Genomic DNA, 21,541 nt, shown 5'->3' with positions numbered 1-21,541 from the left:
AATTTTTTCCCATGACAGTATCCCTTTAATGTGATTTGCAGTAACAACCCTCTAGTGGTGCAAGAGCCTCAGCTATAGGCACAGTCTGTTCCCAGTTGCCCCCTGGGGTATTTGGCTCATAAAATAAAGTTCTACTTAACTGTTTAGTGACTGAAGGGTCTGCTGAATATTTCTAGTAACAAGTAAAATAACAGGGTGGTCAGTTACTATTCTATGGGTCCCAAACAATGTGACGGGAGCTTTACCTTCTCCTCTGATGGGGTGTCATTTGCATGAATTACTCCTGTTCTCCCAGGTACACCCCACCAGACGGCATTGATATTCCAATAGAAATAATTGCAGTCAGTGTGTTAATAACTGTGGGACCTTCTTTAATATGGTGACTGGGGCAGCAATAAGGGGAACAAATGGAATGACATTGGGAAAGACAATGACTGTGGAAGAACATGAAGGAGGAAAGTGGATCGGAGGTTCTGGTGGAGATAAAAAGGATAAATGGACTATTAATGGTCTGTACATCAGCGTCTGACATTCATGTGACATTGGAGTATTGGAACAGACTGAGGCCGGTCTCAGCTGCTCACAGTGGGGTCCCGTGAATAATAGGGAAGGAGCACTGGCTCTGCGGGGGAGTAACGGCTAATTTGGCAGTCGCCTTCTCCAACACTATTTGTACATAAAATGCAAAGAAGGTCAGAGCCGCGATCATTGCTGCACCGAGCGCAATCTTTCTTCATTATGGCTCTGCCTTTTCTATGTGGCGATAAAGGGAGAAAGAAAGACCCTCTGTCATACGGGGGCTACTTATAAAACTCATTGAAATGGGGCTGCCATTTATCTGCAGATAATTATTTTGTTTGCATAACTAGCGGCTCCTGTCTAACTGAGGGAACAGAGTGTTCCCAGAGATATCCTTAATGGTGCAAATAAGTCTCACTGGCCTGGTCCCTGTACATACGGGAGGCAGTAAAATTACAGCTAAGGTTAAGAAGAGTGGAAGGTTAAGGGTTCTGTGGGTCTAGATGGCGGTAATAAGGCAATAAGACAGTAGGACAAGATGGAGACAGTAGGATAAGATGAAGACAGTTGGTCAAGATGGAGACAGTAGGACAAGATGGGAACAGTAGAACAAGATGGAGACATTAGGACAAGATGGAGTCAGTAGGGCAAGATGAGTCAGTATACCAAGATAGGAACAGTAGGAAAATATGTCTCCAGCTTGTCCTACTGTCTCCATCTTGCCTTACTGTCTTCATCTTGTCTTACTGTCTCCATCAGATGAGTCAGTAGACCAAGATAGGGACAGTAGGACAAGATGGAGACAGCAGGACAAGATTGAGACCATAGGACAAGATGGAGACAGTAGACTAGTAGGAAGATGTGTATTTCCTCTCTGGCAGTTGTACTTGTATTTGGGGAAATGCTCATGACTGAGGCAGAGCAGAAGTGAAAACTCATGTAACCAATGACCAAGGTTGATGGATTCTCTATCTATTTCCTTTCTGACAAAAGTCCAGCTGAGAGGCTCATTTATATTTGTTGCTCTACTACTGGGGCAGGAGAGTGAAGAAGAAAGCTTAGCAGTACAAGAGCAAGCAAACCACTTAATTCTCTAATGGAGTGAATGAAAGAAGGGGAGTGCTTCTGTGATGTGTGTAGGGATAAATATACAGGTAAGGAGTGGGACTTTGATTAACATTAGAACGAGATCAACACTAAGTGCCAGCTTTTATGGTGTTGCCTGAGTGAAATGGATTGTGGGTGAGATATCATATCTACAGAATGATCAGCCTCGCTTTCTCTCAGCCCAACCAGGAATGAAAATTAAGGTTCCCTTGATTCTCCCGAGTGATTTATCTTCTTAAATTCATTATGTTGCATAACGAGGCTCCGAATGAAGGAATGTCATTATTTTACAGGGAGAAAAGTTGTCGTTTGCGTAATGCCTGTCATTAATTATTGTGATCCTAATGCAGTTGTTGATATTTATAGGACCTACTGATACAGACTGTACCTTGGATAATATCATTTTGGAGGCAGCCGTGCTTACTAGGTGCCAGGGCTGCACGAGCAGGTGGTGGGAGGAGGTGGCTGGAAGGATGGCAGTTGCAGTTGGCATTCTTTACTTACTAGAGTGAAAGGAATGGGGAGCAGGAGAGGACACTGGGGGGACCTGTAGGTTTGGTAGGAGTCTCCTTCAAGGCTGATTCAGTTGCATTGTAACAAATGTACTTTGTACATTCCCTTTGATGCTAATGGCCTGGGGCAAATACCATACACTGGGGTCACGTGGGGGGGGGGGCAGAAAAGTGTTCCACACTGTCCTATTGATTTTAGAAGAAACTCTAGAACTAGGATGGCCACTGGCAGAATCTGGAAAAAGGGACAGAGGCAGTGATGCAAGAGGGGGACTATGATTATTTTATGGGGTGTGGCTATGGTGTTTGGGGGTAAAACAGTTATGTAAGGGTAGGGGCAGGAGGGCTTGGGGGTGAATGTTTATTATTTATTGAAACCTGGACAAGCACTCTTATACTGAACCAAAGGGTTTTCCCAGTTGAGCCCCAGACAACTCCAATACCACCAGTTCTGGGACACCTTGGGGGTCATTTATCAACACTGGGCAAATTTGCCCATGGGCAGTAACCCATGGCAACCAATCAAATTGCTGCATTCATTGTTCTACTTGCAGCTGGCTTTAAAAAGCTAATCTCTGATTGGTTGCTATAGGTAACTGCCCACAGGCAAATTTGCCCAGTGTTGATAAATGAGCCCCCTTATGTTCAAAAATAACCAGTAATTGGCAAAGTGATAGCTGGTAGGATGTTTCTCTGGCAGCTGAAAAGCTCACACAGTTCTGATGGGCACCAGCACTATTGAACATCACTTGACCTTGCACTAGAGCTCATTGTAGTGAAGATCAGTGGTCAGTAGAGTTCGTTGCACCAGTGCCCATCAGAACCATGTGTCCTCCATCCCCTTTCCATAGTTACATTTGTAGACACCTTGTAACCTCCCAGGGACTCAAAATCACATCTCTCATCAAGAGCAGCCGTTCCATTGCCAAAACCTAGTGATGTCACGTTTGATGCCCTCGCTCTTCCCTCGTTAGTCATCTGTATTGTAGCAACTCCCATACTGAGACCCTGTATCAACCCAACGTATCTCTGACCCAACAGAAGTCCATGGACATTCACTATAAGCGTAGCTATGGAGCTCCTCCCCCACCGCTTATTCCTGTGCCCTAGTTCCTGGTAAATATATGTTGGGGCACAAGTCCGACCCATATTAGTGTAACATAGAACCATGTCCAGTGGCTGATCCATAACTGAACTTTCTGAATAGGGTTTTGGGGCAGAGGATGGACCACATGGTACGCAAGAGAAATTCCTGAAAGTGAATCTATAAAAGGAAGGGAAAGTTTGTGTAGGTTCAGCGTTTATAAATATTCATATCAGAAAAGAAATTGTAGATTTAATTTTTTTTGCCTCATCGAGGTGTTAAATCTGAGAAATTACCAAGCGCGACGCACTTTCACACTCAGCTGAATCATTATGCAAAATGCATTTCTCCCAATAAGTGGAAAATTTGTTCATGGGGGGAGGGGAAGTTCTAAAATTCCTTTGGTAGATTTATATTTGGTTGAACTATCGGAGCAGAAACAGGAGTTTTGTGTTCTGCTCCCCATTCCCACAATGAGCTTTTACTGGTTCTTCCATAAGAAAATACAGTTTCTGAGTTTATTCCCAGTGCAACAATGTTTCTACTTGAATCCAATATGGCTGCCTCCATGATCCCTGCCCTACCCTAAGTAATATGACAATTATCCTTGTGCTTTATGGTTTTCTATAAAGATATCAAATCCCTTCTTGGATTCAATGTTTTTTTAATGTAAGGAACCCCCGATGTGCCTCAGTTGCCCCCTCCTTAAAATGTGGGGTTCTTGTATCCGCCTGCAGGGTCACACCAGGACCTAGTTGATTATATGAAATGCTCAAGTGATATTTGTGACCATTACATCCGTGGGTTTATAGTTTGGGTCCCAGTTGGGAAGTCAGTTCCTAAAAAGCAGAGAGGTGCAATATCCCGTGCACCCACTTCCTGTGCCCCCCAATAATAATAAGTCACTGAGCTAGAAGATTTCACATAGAATTTCACACAACAGGAGGCCCTGCCCAAGTTGGGGGACACTCTCTCTCTGGTCTCTGTCTGGTTAAACTCCCCGAGTCCTGGTCTTCTGAAGCCTATGAAGAAGCCCCCATACCCATTAACCCTCTGTGCTGTACATTATACACTTGCCCTTGTCTACCTCTCACTGTACATTAATTAAAGCTCACTGCCGGATTTCTAACTGTCAGATTGTAATTGAAAAGCAGATCCTGACATTGATCTTGGCGGCAGAATGACTCTGCCTGGCGGCTCAGGAATATAACGAAGGTAATTACCTTGTTGGGGACTTCCATGGCAAAAGTAGGGGTGTGCAGAATTTAGTTCTGTAGAATGCTTGCGGAGAATGCTGGGAGTTGTAGTTCTGAGCAAGTCTATAGTTTCTTGCACATTGTACATTACAACGTGTGCCGCAGTGAGTGAGGAACCATGAATGTTGAGGCTCGTACAGAATAACGGGGGGCATTATCTTTTATGCTCAGATCTCATCATCTTTACTGAAATGAAATTGGGGTGTAATATTGGAGTTAGCTTATAGAGCCGCAAAGCCTAGGGACGGGGACGTTGGGATATGTTTGTCCATGATTGAAATGTGATGTCACATGAGCCCAAATGACCTCCAAGCACTGGCCATTGCTGCCTATGGGAATCGCGGAAAATATTTGATGTCATTGTCGACTGAACCCGTAGATTTTCAGAGAATGTCCTACAGCCCCACTGATACACATTGATACAGCCAGTATACAGGCCTTTCTTATGATGATGACGATGGTGCACTGTGATGTCAACATTCTGTTACATCACAGCCTTGTCTATCATGATGACATCACAGACACCTGTAATAAGGTACAATCAGTCTCATACAGATGTCATGCTGATTCCCCAGCCCCCAATGAATATTTCCCAGCATGCTCTCTGACTGAGGGTCTGACATATTGTCCACAGCAGCAGCTTTCAGATAATTTTTGGGTCCAATTCTCCCATTTTGGTGCAACATTTGCCGCAGATCAATGGGGACACGGTCCTGCGATGGTTCCAATAAGGAGATCTCACCCTACTTTACCTTGAGGCAGAACTTCAGGAATATCCGTTGCACCAAACAGGTGCTCAACCCTAATGTTCCCATCACTGGACTGTATGTTGGGTTTCTAGCGTTGGACTCCAGAAGAAGAGATCCAGGTACAACAGAGGACTGTGTGTATTTGGGATTAGGGAATGGGTTTGTTATTCCCACGAGTGACTATTGATTGTCTCGGAATATCCCTGGACACAGAATCTTATTGACTTATTTCATCCGACCACTGTCTGCCCCTTATGACTCTCTAAACCACAAGGATTAGATTATTATCGATTTATTTGGATGACTATGTGTCTTTATTTATATTCTGCTGCCCCTGGTTATACCCCTGACTATTGGGCTGAGCCCTCCAGGTAACACTTCATCCAATTTCCATTCCTATCATTGTTCTGCATTGGACATTCCCAGTGAATCCCGATCCGTTCTTTGTCCCAATGTGGGGGGTTTGTTATGGAGCCGGAGGACTTGTTTGCGCCTCTGTTCATCTTATTGCCCATTTTACTCTCCCTGTTATTATTCCTCAATCCCGTTGGTAGATCTGCAGAGAAGTTACGAGCTCCCGGCATCCCACCCAAACAGCTGCCCGAGCCCCTCGCTGTATAATTGGGAAAGTGCTTGTGAGCAGGAAGGTACTTTGTAAATACGACTTGTTATTATCATTGACTCCAGAAATCCCCTCCGACGCCCATAAACTGTCATTAGAATCATCTCCAGCTCAATCAGGAACATGGAAACGATCTTCTGTCTTCAGGAGTAATGGCCGATGGTGCGTCTGGGAGGGTACGAGCGAGTGCGGCTTCTTTACACAGCGTCTGTTTCAGGGGAAAATCATCTTTTCTCATAATTATCTGCCTGAGTTCTGAATAATGGAATTGTATCATAAGGACACGCTTGGTACATGTTAACACTTAGGGGCCATCACTTTCCATCGCTCCCACATCACTTTTATATATATATATACTGGGATACATTGTGTCTCCTTCTCTGCTTCCTACTGTACTTTCCTCACTGAATTACTGTCCATATCTCTGCCCGTTATACAGGGAACCCATGTACCCCCTACTGTAAATGATAAGGATATTAGAAGTCACTGAGGGGTTGTTCTGTGACCATATAAAGGCACAAGGCTGCAGGCTGAGTTATACAGGGAACTCTGAGTATCACTCATGTATTATAAGGGATATTGTACCCCCTACTGTAAATGATAAGGATATTAGAAGTCACTGAGGGGTTGTTCTGTGACCATATAAAGACACAAGGCTGCAGGCTGAGTTATACAGGGAACTCTGAGTATCACTCATGTATTATAAGGGATAATGTACCCCCTACTGTAAATGATAAGGATATTAGAAGTCACTGAGGGGTTGTTCTGTGACCATATAAAGGCACAAGGCTGCAGGCTGAGTTATACAGGGAACTCTGAGTATCACTCATGTATTATAAGGGATAATGTACCCCCTACTGTAAATGATAAGGATATTAGAAGTCACTGAGGGGTTGTTCTGTGACCATATAAAGGCACAAGGCTGCAGGCTGAGTTATACAGGGAACTCTGAGTATCACTCATGTATTATAAGGGATATTGTACCCCCTACTGTAAATGATAAGGATATTAGAAGTCACTGAGGGGTTGTTCTGTGACCATATAAAGGCACAAGGCTGCAGGCTGAGTTATACAGGGAACTCTGAGTATCACTCATGTATTATAAGGGATAATGTACCCCCTACTGTAAATGATAAGGATATTAGAAGTCACTGAGGGGTTGTTCTGTGACCATATAAAGGCACAAGGCTGCAGGCTGAGTTATACAGGGAACTCTGAGTATCACTCATGTATTATAAGGGATATTGTACCCCCTACTGTAAATGATAAGGATATTAGAAGTCACTGAGGGGTTGTTCTGTGACCATATAAAGACACAAGGCTGCAGGCTGAGTTATACAGAGAACTCTGAGTATCACTCATGTATTATAAGGGATAATGTACCCCCTACTGTAAATGATAAGGATATGAGAAGAGAGTCTGGGGGGGATAAGAGTGCTGCTCAGTGGGATTAATAAAGCCTGGGAATAAGAGTCTGGTTCTGTAGGATAGAAGAGCTGAATATAAAGCTGTACTGGGGGTGGGGGAGGCGGTGGCTCTGATCCAATATCCTGTACTGTATAGCTGGGGGGGAGCACACATTCTTTGCTGCATATCTGGGCGCTCGGCCGCACTAAGTGCTCAGCATTTACTCATTCATTGAGCAGGAAGATCAGCATGTGGTTCCTATGTGAGTTCCATACGAAGCAGCTGCTCCACTTATACAATATTTACATACAAGCCTGAAATACCCCCAGTCACATTCCTGCAGGCTGCTGAGTGTTGTGACCTCAGAAAACTCCTGGTCTATTTAAAGCATTAATGGAGCAGCACAGGAGTCACTGGAGGAAGAGAACATGATCCGTGGGCCGGGGAGGAGGTGGGAGAGACTCATTGTAGTGATAATTACCCGACCTGCTGCTGCACTGCTGGATTTCACTAGGCCCTGTCTGTATTCATTCAGCTGAGCAGAGACTCACAGATATTGTTTATGGGTAACCCACAGTGTTATTTGTAATTCTCTTTACACTGGGCAGGTAGAAAGGCAGGTCCCAGGATTGTGTTATTCTGATGTCAGCAGCGCGAGGGCAGTTTGATTTCCAAAGTCAGGGACTGGGGCTATTAATTCCGACACAGACGCAGCATTTTATGTTGTTTGGCGACAGGCAGAATAGAATGAAAAATAATCCAAAACCACTTAAAAACATAAAGACCAATTGCAAATAATCTTACAATCTAAACTTTAGTATTGTAATAAGCTTAAATGAGCTTCCCCTTTAATTAGGGTAATAATGTTACCAGGCTGGTCGCTGGGTAAGAACGGGCCAAATGGGGCAAACGCACTGCCAACACCTTGTACCATGGGCACCGGCGCATTTCTGCCCTCCACTTGTTGTGACTTGTGAATACGTCTGTGTTGTTTCATTTCACATTGTTACATTTGTCAGAACACATCTTTGGCAATGGGTTTCAATCGGAGCAGCTGTGATTTCTGTGCCCGGCCTGAGATACTCCTTCCTTTGGAATCAGTAGCTCCCGGGCAGTGGAGTTGCCATATCTCTGGGGCAGTGGAGTTGCCATATATCTAGGGCAGTGGACTTGCCATATCTCTGGGGAGGTGGAGTTGCCATATCTCTAGGGCAGTGGAGTTGCCATATATCTAGGGCAGTGAAGTTGCCATATCTCTAGGGCAGTGGAGTTGCCATATCTCTGGGGCAGTGGAGTTGCCATATCTCTGGGGCAGTGGAGTTGCCAAATCTCTGGGGCAGTGGAGTTGCCATATCTCTAGGGCAGTGGAGTTGCCATATCTCTGGGGAGGTGGAGTTGCCATATCTCTAGGGCAGTGGAGTTGCCATATCTCTGGGGAGGTGGAGTTGCCATATCTCTAGGGCAGTGGAGTTGCCATATCTCTGGGGAGGTGGAGTTGCCATATCTCTAGGGCAGTGGAGTTGCCATATCTCTAGGGCAGTGGAGTTGCCATATCTCTGGGGCAGTGGAGTTGCCATATCTCTAGGGCAGTGGAGTTGCCATATCTCTGGGGCAGTGGAGTTGCCATATCTCTGGGGAGGTGGAGTTGCCATATCTCTAGGGCAGTGAAGTTGCCATATCTCTGGGGAGGTGGAGTTGCCATATCTCTGGGGAGATGGAGTTGCCATATCTCTGGGGCAGTGGAGTTGCCATATCTCTGGGGCAGTGGAGTTGCCATATCTCTGGGGAAATGGAGTTGCCATATCTCTAGGGCAGTGGAGTTGCCATATCTCTGGGGAGGTGGAGTTGCCATATCTCTGGGGAGGTGGAGTTGCCATATCTCTAGGGCAGTGGAGTTGCCATATCTCTAGGGCAGTGGAGTTGCCATATCTCTGGGGAAGTGGAGTTGCCATATCTCTAGGGCAGTGGAGTTGCCATATCTCTGGGGCAGTGGAGTTGCCATATCTCTAGGGCAGTGGAGTTGCCATATCTCTGGGGAGGTGGAGTTGCCATATCTCTAGGGCAGTGGAGTTGCCATATCTCTGGGGCAGTGGAGTTGCCATATCTCTGGGGCAGTGGAGTTGCCATATCTCTGGGGCAGTGGAGTTGCCATATCTCTAGGGCAGTGGAGTTGCCATATCTCTGGGGAGGTGGAGTTGCCATATCTCTAGGACAGTGGAGTTGCCATATCTCTGGGGCAGTGGAGTTGCCATATGTCTAGGGCAGTGGAGTTGCCATATCTCTGGGGCAGTGGAGTTGCCATATCTCTAGGGCAGTGGAGTTGCCATATCTCTGGGGCAGTGGAGTTGCCATATGTCTAGGGCAGTGGAGTTGCCATATCTCTGGGGCAGTGGAGTTGCCATATCTCTAGGGCAGTGGAGTTGCCATATCTCTAGGGCAGTGGAGTTGCCATATCTCTGGGGAGGTGGAGTTGCCATATCTCTAGGGCAGTGGAGTTGCCATATCTCTGGGGCAGTGGAGTTGCCATATCTCTGGGGCAGTGGAGTTGCCATATCTCTGGGGCAGTGGAGTTGCCATATCTCTAGGGCAGTGGAGTTGCCATATCTCTGGGAGGTGGAGTTGCCATATCTCTAGGGCAGTGGAGTTGCCATATCTCTGGGGAGGTGGAGTTGCCATATCTCTAGGGCAGTGGAGTTGCCATATCTCTGGGGAGGTGGAGTTGCCATATCTCTAGGGCAGTGGAGTTGCCATATCTCTGGGGCAGTGGAGTTGCCATATGTCTAGGGCAGTGGAGTTGCCATATCTCTGGGGCAGTGGAGTTGCCATATCTCTAGGGCAGTGGAGTTGCCATATCTCTGGGGCAGTGGAGTTGCCATATCTCTAGGGCAGTGGAGTTGCCATATCTCTGGGGAGGTGGAGTTGCCATATCTCTAGGGCAGTGGAGTTGCCATATCTCTGGGGCAGTGGAGTTGCCATATCTCTAGGGCAGTGGAGTTGCCATATCTCTGGGGCAGTGGAGTTGCCATATCTCTGGGGCAGTGGAGTTGCCATATCTCTAGGGCAGTGGAGTTGCCATATCTCTAGGGCAGTGGAGTTGCCATATCTCTGGGGCAGTGGAGTTGCCATATCTCTGGGGAGGTGGAGTTGCCATATGTCTAGGGCAGTGGAGTTGCCATATCTCTGGGGAGGTGGAGTTGCCATATCTCTAGGGCAGTGGAGTTGCCATATCTCTGGGGCAGTGGAGTTGCCATATCTCTGGGGCGGTGGAGTTGCCATATCTCTAGGGCAGTGGAGTTGCCATATCTCTGGGGCAGTGGAGTTGCCATATCTCTGGGGCAGTGGAGTTGCCATATCTCTAGGGCAGTGGAGTTGCCATATCTCTAGGGCAGTGGAGTTGCCATATCTCTGGGGCAGTGGAGTTGCCATATCTCTGGGGAGGTGGAGTTGCCATATCTCTAGGGCAGTGGAGTTGCCATATCTCTAGGGCAGTGGAGTTGCCATATCTCTAGGGCAGTGGAGTTGCCATATCTCTAGGGCAGTGGAGTTGCCATATCTCTAGGGCAGTGGAGTTGCCATATCTCTGGGGCGGTGGAGTTGCCATATCTCTAGGGCAGTGGAGTTGCCATATCTCTGGGGCAGTGGAGTTGCCATATCTCTGGGGCAGTGGAGTTGCCATATCTCTAGGGCAGTGGAGTTGCCATATCTCTAGGGCAGTGGAGTTGCCATATCTCTGGGGCAGTGGAGTTGCCATATCTCTGGGGAGGTGGAGTTGCCATATCTCTAGGGCAGTGGAGTTGCCATATCTCTAGGGCAGTGGAGTTGCCATATCTCTAGGGCAGTGGAGTTGCCATATCTCTGGGGCGGTGGAGTTGCCATATCTCTAGGGCAGTGGAGTTGCCATATCTCTAGGGCAGTGGAGTTGCCATATCTCTGGGGCGGTGGAGTTGCCATAGCAAGGTTAAAGGCATTTTTAGAACAGAAATCTGCTCCATGTGGCTACACCCAGGCCGATGCAGAAGTGCACTGATTCAAGTGTAGTTGTTGATTGTTGGCCTGTGTTTATCTATTAGACTGTAGCCTTACGAATTAAGGTGACATTCTCTGATGACATCAGAGACAGATGAGCTGAGCAATAGTTACATCATCAGAGCGTAGAGATCAGGCAGTGATGTCACAGATGAGAAGGGACCTTTCTAGTTCAGACTCACTTTTTGTGGTCCCATCACCGTTTCAGTCTGCAGTCACTTCCCAAATTGCTTCCAGTGAATAATATGAGACCCCTTCTGGCAGTTGCACTTGACACTGGCAGATGAGAAGCCACAAGAATACTGACCAATGACGTGAGCCGACGTGAGTCTGCCCAGCTTGTTGGATAGGTTTCACCCCATTAATATGTTCAGCATTCTATAGTGTTTGTGAGGAAGAAACTGTAATAATTAACTTATTAACCGGCAATGAGAGATACAGATCAGTTTACTGAAGTCTCTGTTAAATGAACAGTTCAGTATAAAAATAAAAACTGGGTAAATAAATAGGTTGTGCAAAATAAAAAATGTCTCTAATATAGTTAGTTAGGCAAAAATGTAATGTATAAAGTCTGGAGTGACTGGATGTGTAACATAATAGCCAGAACACTACTTCCTGCTTTTCAGCTCTCTTGCTTTCCACTGATTGGTTACCAGGCAGTAACCAATCAGAGACTTGAGGGGCTGAATGCTGAGGATCAATTACAAACTCACTGAACAGTTATGTCCCATGTGGCCCCCCTTATAGTCACTGACTAACTCAGAGTTAGAGAGCTGAAAAGCAGGAAGTAGTGTTCTGGCTATTATGTTACACATCCACTCACTCCAGCCTTTATACATTACATTTTTGCCTAACTAACTATATTAGATACATTTTTAAATTTTGCACAACCTATTTATTTACCCAGTTTTTATTTTTATACTGAACTGTTCCTTTAAAGCCTCACATACCGGTATTACAGCAGATCAGAGTCGCTTTACTCAACACCGACCCTTCCAAAGGCAAACGTTAGAGAACAAACACGGTGCCACGTTGCTTTATTTTTTATTTTTTGTCAGAAATGTGACAGTTAGTGTGCAGATCTGTGTGATATCTCCAAGCGCCCGTTTTGTTCCTAAATCCCAGTAGTCGACGGATGCAGAACAGAGAGGCACCTTGTGTGGGTTGCGCTCATTGATGATTATGACATCACGGTGACATCCCTGCGTCTCACTGATGTGAATTCTATTAATCTGAGAAAGAACTGACTGATCCTCCAGCCCCGACACCTCATTCCCCTCACACTCAGCCCCGGGCTCCTGTCACCAGCAGTCACATCAGGACAATTTCTACTCCTTCCTCCTGCTCCTCCCATGGATTTGTTGTTATTCTTTAATGTCACCAATCCGACGGGAATGTACAGCCGCCAAATGTTTCTTTTGCTCCAGTGCAGCCGACAGTCAGCGAATAAATATATATTGTATATTATATATTGTATATTATATATTGTATATTGTATATTATATATTATATATTGTATATTGTATATTATATATTTTATATTGTATATTATATATTGTATATTATATGTTATATATTGTATATATTGTATGTTATATATTGTATATTATATATTTTATATTATATATTGTATATTATATATTGTATATGATATATTGTATATCGTATATTGTATATTGTATATTATATATTGTATATTGTATATTATATATTGTATATTGTATATTATATATTGTATATTGTATATTTTATATTGTATATTATATATTGTATATTGCACATTGTATATTGTATATTATATATTGTATATTGTATATTATATATTGTATATTGTATGTTATATATTGTATATATTGTATATTGTGTTATATATTGTATATATTGTATATTATATATCGTATATTATATATTGTATATTTTATATTGTATATTGTATATTATATATTGTATATTGTATATTGTATATTGTATATTGTATATATTGTATATTATATATTGTATATTTTATATTATATATTGCATATTGTATATTATATATTGTATATTGCACATTGTATATTATATATTGTATATTGTGTATATATTGTATATATTGTATATTATATATTGTATATTATATATTGTATATTGTGCTGCCAATAAATTGCTACACTTAACATCACTTGACCCCTTATAGAAAAATGTAAATACTTCTAATGAGTTTGGGAACCCCTCTTAATTCTTTGCAGTTTTGTTTATCATTGGCTGAGCTTTCAAAGTAGCAACTTCCTTTTAATATATAACATGTCTTATGGAAACAGTAGTATTTCAGCAGTGACTTAAATTTATTGGATTAACAGAAAATATGCATCATAACAAAATTAGACAGGTGCATACATTTGGGCACCCCAACAGAGATATTACATTAATACTTAGTTGCAAATGTAACAGCCTCTAGACGCCTCCTATAGCCTTTGATGAGTGTCTGGATTGTGGATGTGGCTATTTCTGACCATTGGTCCATACAAAATCTCTCCAGTTCAGTTAAATGTGATGGCTGCCGAGCATGGACAGTCTGCTTCAACTCATCCCTGAGATTTTCCATCATATTCAAGTCGGGGGACTCCAGAATATTGTACTTGTCCCTCTGTATAAATGTCTTTGTAGATTTCCAAGTGAGTTTAGGGTCATTGTCTTGTTGGAATATCCGACCCCTGCAGCGGAACTTCAACTTTGTGACTGATGCTTGAACATTATCCTGAAGAATTCGTTCATATTGGGTTGAATTCATCTGACCCTGGACTTTAACAAGGGCCCCAGTAGTCTCTGAACTAGCCACACAGCCCCTGAACTAGCCACACAGCCCCTGAACTAGCCACACAGCCCCCTGAACTAGCCACACAGCCCCTGAACTAGCCACACAGCCCCTGAACTAGCCACACAGCCCCTGAACTAGCCACACAGCCCCTGAACTAGTCACACAGCCCCTGAACTAGCCACGCAGCCCCTGAACTAGCCACACAGCCCCACAGCATGATGGGACCTCCACCAAATGTGACAGTCAGTAGCAGGTGTTTTTCTTGGAATGTCGTGTTCTTCTCCCGCCATGGAAAGCGCTTTTTGTTATGAGCAAATAACTAAATTTGTGTCTCATCAGTCCAAAGCACTTTGTTCCAAAATGCCTGTGTCTTGTGTAAATGATCTTTTCCATAGAACAAGCGAGTGTGTTTGTGTGAGTGCAGAAAGGGCTTCTCATCCCCCTGCCATACACATGTTCTTTGTGCAAATTGTGCTGAATTGTAGAACGATGTACAGATACACCTGCATCTGCAGCAAGATCTTCTTGCAGGTCTTTGGAGATGATCTTTGGCTTGTCTGTAACATTCTCACAATCCTCCGCATATGCCGCTCCTGTATATTTCTTGGCCTGTCAGACCTGGGTTTTACAGCAACTGTGCCTGTGGCCTTCCATTTCCTCATTCCATTCCTTACAGTTGGAACTGACAGTTTAATAAACCTCTGAGATAACTTTTTGTAGCCTTCCCCTAAACCCTGATACTGAACAATCTTTGTTTTCTGATCTTTTGAGAGTTGCTTTGAGGATCCCATGCTGTCACTCTTCAGAGGAGAGTCAAACACAAGCACAACTTGCAATTGGTCACCTTAAATACATTTTCTCATGATTGGACACACCTGCCTATGAAGTTCAAGGCTTAATGAGCTAATCCAACCAATCTGGTGTTGCCAGTAATCCGTATTGAGCAGTTACATGCATTCAAATTAGCAAAATTACAAGGGTACCCACATTTTTGCACAGCCAGTTTTTTCACATTTGATTTAATTTCATACAACTGAATACTGCTGCTTTGTTCAGAAAACACCCCAGTACTCAGATGTTCCTGGGAAATGAAAGACATACCATTTTTTGTTGAAAGTGGAGTCGATTATTGTGCAGGCTGAGAGGGGGTCCCAAACTTTTCCATATGACTGTACAGAGCTAGAGACAAAGACTCTGTTGCTGAGCAGAGCAGTGGGTATCAGGATTATGTTGGGCCGGGGTATATTTAGAATTGTTTATGAGTCAGGCAGCGTTTCCTGTTTCTCAGTCATGACATGGAGAGGTACATTCTGATCTGAAACAGGACATTTTATAGAGTTTCTGTTTGACATTTGCTGCGACCCTGTTTGGATTTCATGTTAAAGAAGCGGCTTTAGGAGAGAGAAATGGGTGAAAGGGACCAGCTTTTATACCTTGAAATACATAAATAAATACAAATATTTGATGTAAAATGTAAGAGTCTGGGAATGAAGCACAATGAGTGTAGGATCCCTACTGGGAGGGGGTATTTGGGGCATTTTCTGGGGCAGTTGAACCCACAGATCAGACTCGTGTGAGCGTTTGCGCAGCTCAAGGTTTATTTTTATAGTTGCACAACTTTCACTTTTCATTCTCAGACAGTAAGGGGCCGATTCACTAACTTCGAGTGAAGGATTCGAAGTAAAAAAAACTTCGAATTTCGAGTAGTTTTTTGTGCTCCTCGACTATCATATTGGCGTAAATTCGCCTGAGTAGAATGATTCGAATAGATCGAGCGCAAAAACGCTGCGACTATTCGCCCATTCGATAGTCGAAGTACTGGATCGAGCGCAAAAACGCTGCGACTATTCGCCCATTCGATAGTCGAAGTACTGGATCGAGCGCAAAAACGCTGCGACTATGCGCCCATTCGATAGTCAAAGTACTGTCTCTTTTAAAAATACTTCGACTGGCTACTTCGCCACCTAAAACCTACCGAATTGCTTTAAAAGCCTATGGGAAAGTCCAATAGGCTTGTTTTCCAAGTTTTTAATCGAATAAAAAGGCATTCAATAGAATGAAAATCCTTCGAGCGAATATTCGATTGAGCACCTATTCGCCTGGCGAATATTCGCCAATTCGACTATTTGCCAGCGCGTAAATTTACCCGAATTGCCTATTCGATTCTATTCCCCAGTCGAATTTCGAGGGATTTAACCCCTGGAAATTCGACCCTTGATGAATTTGCCCGTAAATGTCTTTTTAATGGTTTACTTGCAATCAGTTCCCTGCATGTGGCTCTCCGACTGCTGCCGAACTAAGATTCCGCCCGAGTGGAGGTCGCTGGGAGTTGTAGTTGTCATGGCACAGGTTGGTGAATTCCGACAGGGTATCAGGAGCCCCCGGAGTTAAACTGGAGGTCCCGGGAGTCCAGCCTTACACCTTTTGAAGTGAGAAACACAATCGCATTGTTTGTGGCTCAGCCATTAGCACCTAATTAAAGATTAATTGCGGCACGCAACTGGCAGATGCAGGAGACCTACCCGCAGGGCCCAGTAAGTGCTCCACTTGGCACGTTCAATAAATATTAGATATAGAGATCATAAATCGAGATCTGAATCACGGCTTGGCCTGCAATTCCCGACTTCTTTCCGCCAGCCAGGGAATGTGGCAGAAAGTGTCAGAAAGTGGTGTTTGCTGAGGGGTTAAATGACTGTAGGGTTAAATAAGAGTAGAATTATTTACTATGACTGATGATTCCCTTTGTATCCCTGTCACCTTCTCCTCTGCCTACTCCCCCATTCTATTCTCTATATGAACGTGGCATCATTATTCTCATGTAGGCGCATCTTCTTCTTCTTCTGAGCTGACTGTCAGTTTCTGTTCTTTCCATAGCACTGGTTCCAGGCCCGGACACTCTACTATACTGGACCCAATAAGGACGGGATACATTGTGGGAATCACTGGGTAAGTGCATTGATTATACATTTACTCCATTCTTGCCAACTGCCCCTTATTCTGCTTGCCACTGTGCCCAATACTTGCCCTTTAAAACTGACCAACTGCACAGATGTTGTGTAGCTTTCCCCAAGACAGGGAAGCACCTCCGCCACTCAGTTAATAATTGCTGAGAGCTGAATGAAAGTGGAATAATAATGGCACCCACCTGGCATGTGAGAGGTGATGGAGGTGCCAGGGAGTTCTGAATAGAACTGTCATGTCGGAGGAGAAGGGGTTAATGTGTGTGGCTACTCATTCAGCGCCCAAAGTGGCAGCACATCGAGGCATAATGGGTTAATAGTATAAGGCTTAAAGAGGAAGCGGCTCTCTATTTGCCAGAAGGCTCCTTTAGATTGTAAGCTCTGCTGCCTCCTGTATTGATCAGTACTTTGAATATAATTTGTTGTTTCTATTTGTGCTGTAAATGTGGTGTATCAGTGTATAGTAGTGACACAAACAAATACCTCCAGAGCAGAGACAAATGTAAATCACTGGCCTTTAAGGGCATGTAAAGGCAAAGAAATAAAGTCCAATTTTTACTTTCTTTAATGAAAAAGAAACCTATCTCCAATATACTTTAATTAAAAAATGTGTACTGTTTTTATAAGAAACCTGACTGTATGCAGTGAAATTCTCCCTTCATTAACTGCTGTGGATAGGAATTGTCAGACGGTCCCTAACTGCTCTGCAGGGAAACAATCATACTTATGTACAGCAGGGGGAGCCCCCGCCTTACTTCCCAGCCATGCAGAACTCAAGCAGCTTTGTTTATGATGATCCCTAAGCAGCCCAGACCACACTGAGCATGTGCACAGTCTTGGTCTTGCAAAGATATATAACAAAGTTACAAGATGGTGACCCCCTGTTGCCAACTTTGAAAGCATAAAATATTTGTTTGATTAGGCTTGTGGTGCAGTAAATTCATGTTTATATTTAGTATATAAAATACAGCATTTCTAGCCTTATTCTATTTTAGACTTTACTTCCCCTTTCAGCTTTGCCTGTAGAAATGTAATGTCACACCAGTATATGAGATTCTTAAATTCCACCTGAAATATCAGCTTCCTACCACCTCTTTCTCAAAAACCAGAAAAGAAAACCCCAAAATATCTGTACTCTATGTAACAAGCTGGCCAGGCTCCATTTCTTAACCCTCGATATTCGACCCTTAGTAAATGTGCCCCCAAGTGATTTGTGAAAGTTATATCGTGTGTGGAAGTTTGGTTGTGGTTTTTTTTTATTTAAATAAAGAGATAAAAATCGTATTTTAGTACATAACCCCCTTTAAGGTGCATTGAAAGGAATTACGTAGGAATAAAACCTTGGATCGGAACTTTTCAGGTTTGCAGATTGAGTGCACGTGTCCCAGAAGACTTTGCAGGACGGACTCCTTACAGCCGCCATCTTTGTAGTGGCAATGCCCAACAGAGTTGTCCAACCCCCGGCATCTCCATGTCTGTCTGTCCAGCAGGTCTATCCGTGTGTAACAGGCTTATAGGACGATGAATTATTTGATATTGGAATAAATAAAATCCCCAGCAAGAGGCAAAGGAGCGGCTTCAGATCCTAAATGGGACTGATTTCTTGTTTGTCTCGGAGGCTTTGCGAGTATTTTCGCAGCTGCGCTTGCCAACGACTTGTATACCTTCTGTTTCTTTTTTAAAAGCCTTGACCCTTTCCGATTTGGAACAGGAAGGGAAGGATTTGTGGAAGATTTAGGGAGAAGTTTGCCAAACCCCGAGCTCTTATAAACCACAAAGTCGTTTGCTAAATTTAGAGAGAGAAGAAGAAGAATGGGGTGAACCCTACGCACATTAATTATTCAGCCAAATGATTATTTCTATCAATAATTAAGACTTGCGCCCGTTCATTTGCTTCACCCCTTCTGCGGGTCGGAAGGTTTGTGGTCTCCAAGAGAGGATTGAGCAGACACTTTCTATTAACTGCTTAGGTCCAGGGAGCCGAGCATTGTGGGAGTCATTGAGGGTCAGGTGTGGGGAGCCGAGCATTGTGGGAGTCATTGAGGGTCAGGTGTGGGGAGCTGAGCATTGTGGGAGTCATTGAGGGTCAGGTGTGGGGAGCTGAGCATTGTGGGAGTCATTGAGGGTCAGGTGTGGGGAGCTGAGCATTGTGGGAGTCATTGAGGGTCAGGTGTGGGGAGCTGAGCATTGTGGGAGTCATTGAGGGTCAGGTGTGGGGAGCTGAGCATTGTGAGAGTCATTGAGGGTCAGGTGTGGGGAGCCGAGCATTGTGGGAGTCATTGAGGGTCAGGTGTGGGGAGCTGAGCATTGTGGGAGTCATTGAGGGTCAGGTGTGGGGAGCTGAGCATTGTGGGAGTCATTGAGGGTTTCACAGATTAAACTGTGGCCTAGATCACTAGTCACCCCCTCAGCAATACATGTAATGAGCCAGTCATGTGGCTGGTACAAACCTCATCTGTATAATATATATATATATATTTAGTACAACATCCCAAAATAGAAAATTGTAACATTATAGGCCACATGCAAATCAGTTGTTGCTACACCTGTTTGTGCCTGGACCCTTCATCCCTTCACTCTACTCATTGTATTACTTGCCTTTTACACTACGAGCAGAGGGACCTCTAATCTCAAACGTGCCATATAAGTTATATATATATATATATATTCCATAATGGAAACAGCTTGTTGCTATGTAATTTGTCAGTCTATTTCTAATCTTCAATCTACATGTCAGCATTGTGTGTCTTGTCACACTCACACCCCGTGTGCCTTCTATTCACACAGTGTCTGAACATACATAAACTACTCACATGTATTTAACTTAATGGATAAACAAAACAAATCTACTCAATCATAGATAGATAGATAGAATATATTTTAAGAAATGGTGCCTAAATTAAATAATAGTCTCTGGGAAGGGAGTGTGACTGTGGGATAGCAGGTATAGTAGGGAGAGATGGTGCCTATAGTAACAGTGGGTAATAGTCTCTGGGAAGGGAGTGTGACTGTGGGATAACAGGTATAGTAGGGAGAGATGGTGTCTATAGTAACAGTGGATAATAGTCTCTGGGAAGGGAGTGTGACTGTGGGATAGCAGGTATAGTAGGGGAGAGATGGTGTCTATAGTAACAGTGGATAATAGTCTCTGGGAAGGGAGTGTGACTGTGGGATAGCAGGTATAGTAGGGAGAGATGGTGCCTATAGTAACAGTGGGTAATAGTCTCTGGGAAGGGAGTGTGACTGTGGGATAACAGGTATAGTAGGGAGAGATGGTGTCTATAGTAACAGTGGATAATAGTCTCTGGGAAGGGAGTGTGACTGTGGGATAGCAGGTATAGTAGGGAGAGATGGTGTCTATGAGTAACAGTGGATAATAGTCTCTGGAAGGGAGTGTGACTGTGGGATAGCAGGTATAGTAGGGAGAGATGGTGTCTATAGTAACAGTGGATAATAGTCTCTGGGAAGGGAGTATGACTGTGGGATAGCAGGTATAGTAGGGAGAGATGGTGTCTATAGTAACAGTGGATAATAGTCTCTGGGAAGGGAGTGTGACTGTGGGATAGCAGGTATAGTAGGGAGAGATGGTGCCTATAGTAACAGTGGATAATAGTCTCTGGGAAGGGAGTGTGACTGTGGGATAGCAGGTATAGTAGGGAGAGATGGTGTCTATAGTAACAGTGGATAATAGTCTCTGGGAAGGGAGTGTGACTGTGGGATAGCAGGTATAGTAGGGAGAGATGGTGCCTATAGTAACAGTGGATAATAGTCTCTGGGAAGCGAGTGTGACTGTGGGATAGCAGGTATAGTAGGGAGAGATGTGTCTATAGTAACAGTGGATAATAGTCTCTGGGAAGGGAGTGTGACTGTGGGATAGCAGGTATATGTAGGGAGAGATGGTGCCTATAGTAACAGTGGATAATAGTCTCTGGAAGGGAGTGTGACTGTGGGATAGCAGGTATAGTAGGGAGAGATGGTGCCTATAGTAACAGTGGGTAATAGTCTCTGGGAAGGGAGTGTGACTGTGGGATAACAGGTATAGTAGGGAGAGATGGTGTCTATAGTAACAGTGGATAATAGTCTCTGGGAAGGGAGTGTGACTGTGGGATAGCAGGTATAGTAGGGAGAGATGGTGTCTATGAGTAACAGTGGATAATAGTCTCTGGGAAGGGAGTGTGACTGTGGGATAGCAGGTATAGTAGGGAGAGATGGTGTCTATAGTAACAGTGGATAATAGTCTCTGGGAAGGGAGTATGACTGTGGGATAGCAGGTATAGTAGGGAGAGATGGTGTCTATAGTAACAGTGGATAATAGTCTCTGGGAAGGGAGTGTGACTGTGGGATAGCAGGTATAGTAGGGAGAGATGGTGCCTATAGTAACAGTGGATAATAGTCTCTGGGAAGGGAGTGTGACTGTGGGATAGCAGGTATAGTAGGGAGAGATGGTGTCTATAGTAACAGTGGATAATAGTCTCTGGGAAGGGAGTGTGACTGTGGGATAG

At 44.1% G+C, this 21,541-nt stretch overlaps 1 protein-coding gene across 3 annotated transcripts in view; it reads left to right on the top strand.

Annotated features, from left to right (window-relative positions):
- Positions 1-21,541, top strand: part of zbtb20.L (zinc finger and BTB domain containing 20 L homeolog) — a 449,779-nt gene that overhangs the window by 212,287 nt on the left and 215,951 nt on the right. For all 3 annotated transcript variants that reach the window (XM_041581419.1, XM_041581418.1, XM_041581417.1), the window contains exon 5: positions 16,954-17,025. The gene's annotated coding sequence lies outside the window, so the exon portion shown is untranslated. The remainder of the gene's footprint in view (positions 1-16,953; positions 17,026-21,541) is intronic.

Source organism: Xenopus laevis, chromosome 2L, assembly GCF_017654675.1.
Source record: "Xenopus laevis strain J_2021 chromosome 2L, Xenopus_laevis_v10.1, whole genome shotgun sequence".
NCBI classification, from domain to species: Eukaryota; Metazoa; Chordata; class Amphibia; order Anura; family Pipidae; genus Xenopus; species Xenopus laevis.
The sequence above is the reverse complement of the archived record's forward strand: the minus strand, read 5'-3'. Positions and strand labels throughout refer to the sequence as shown.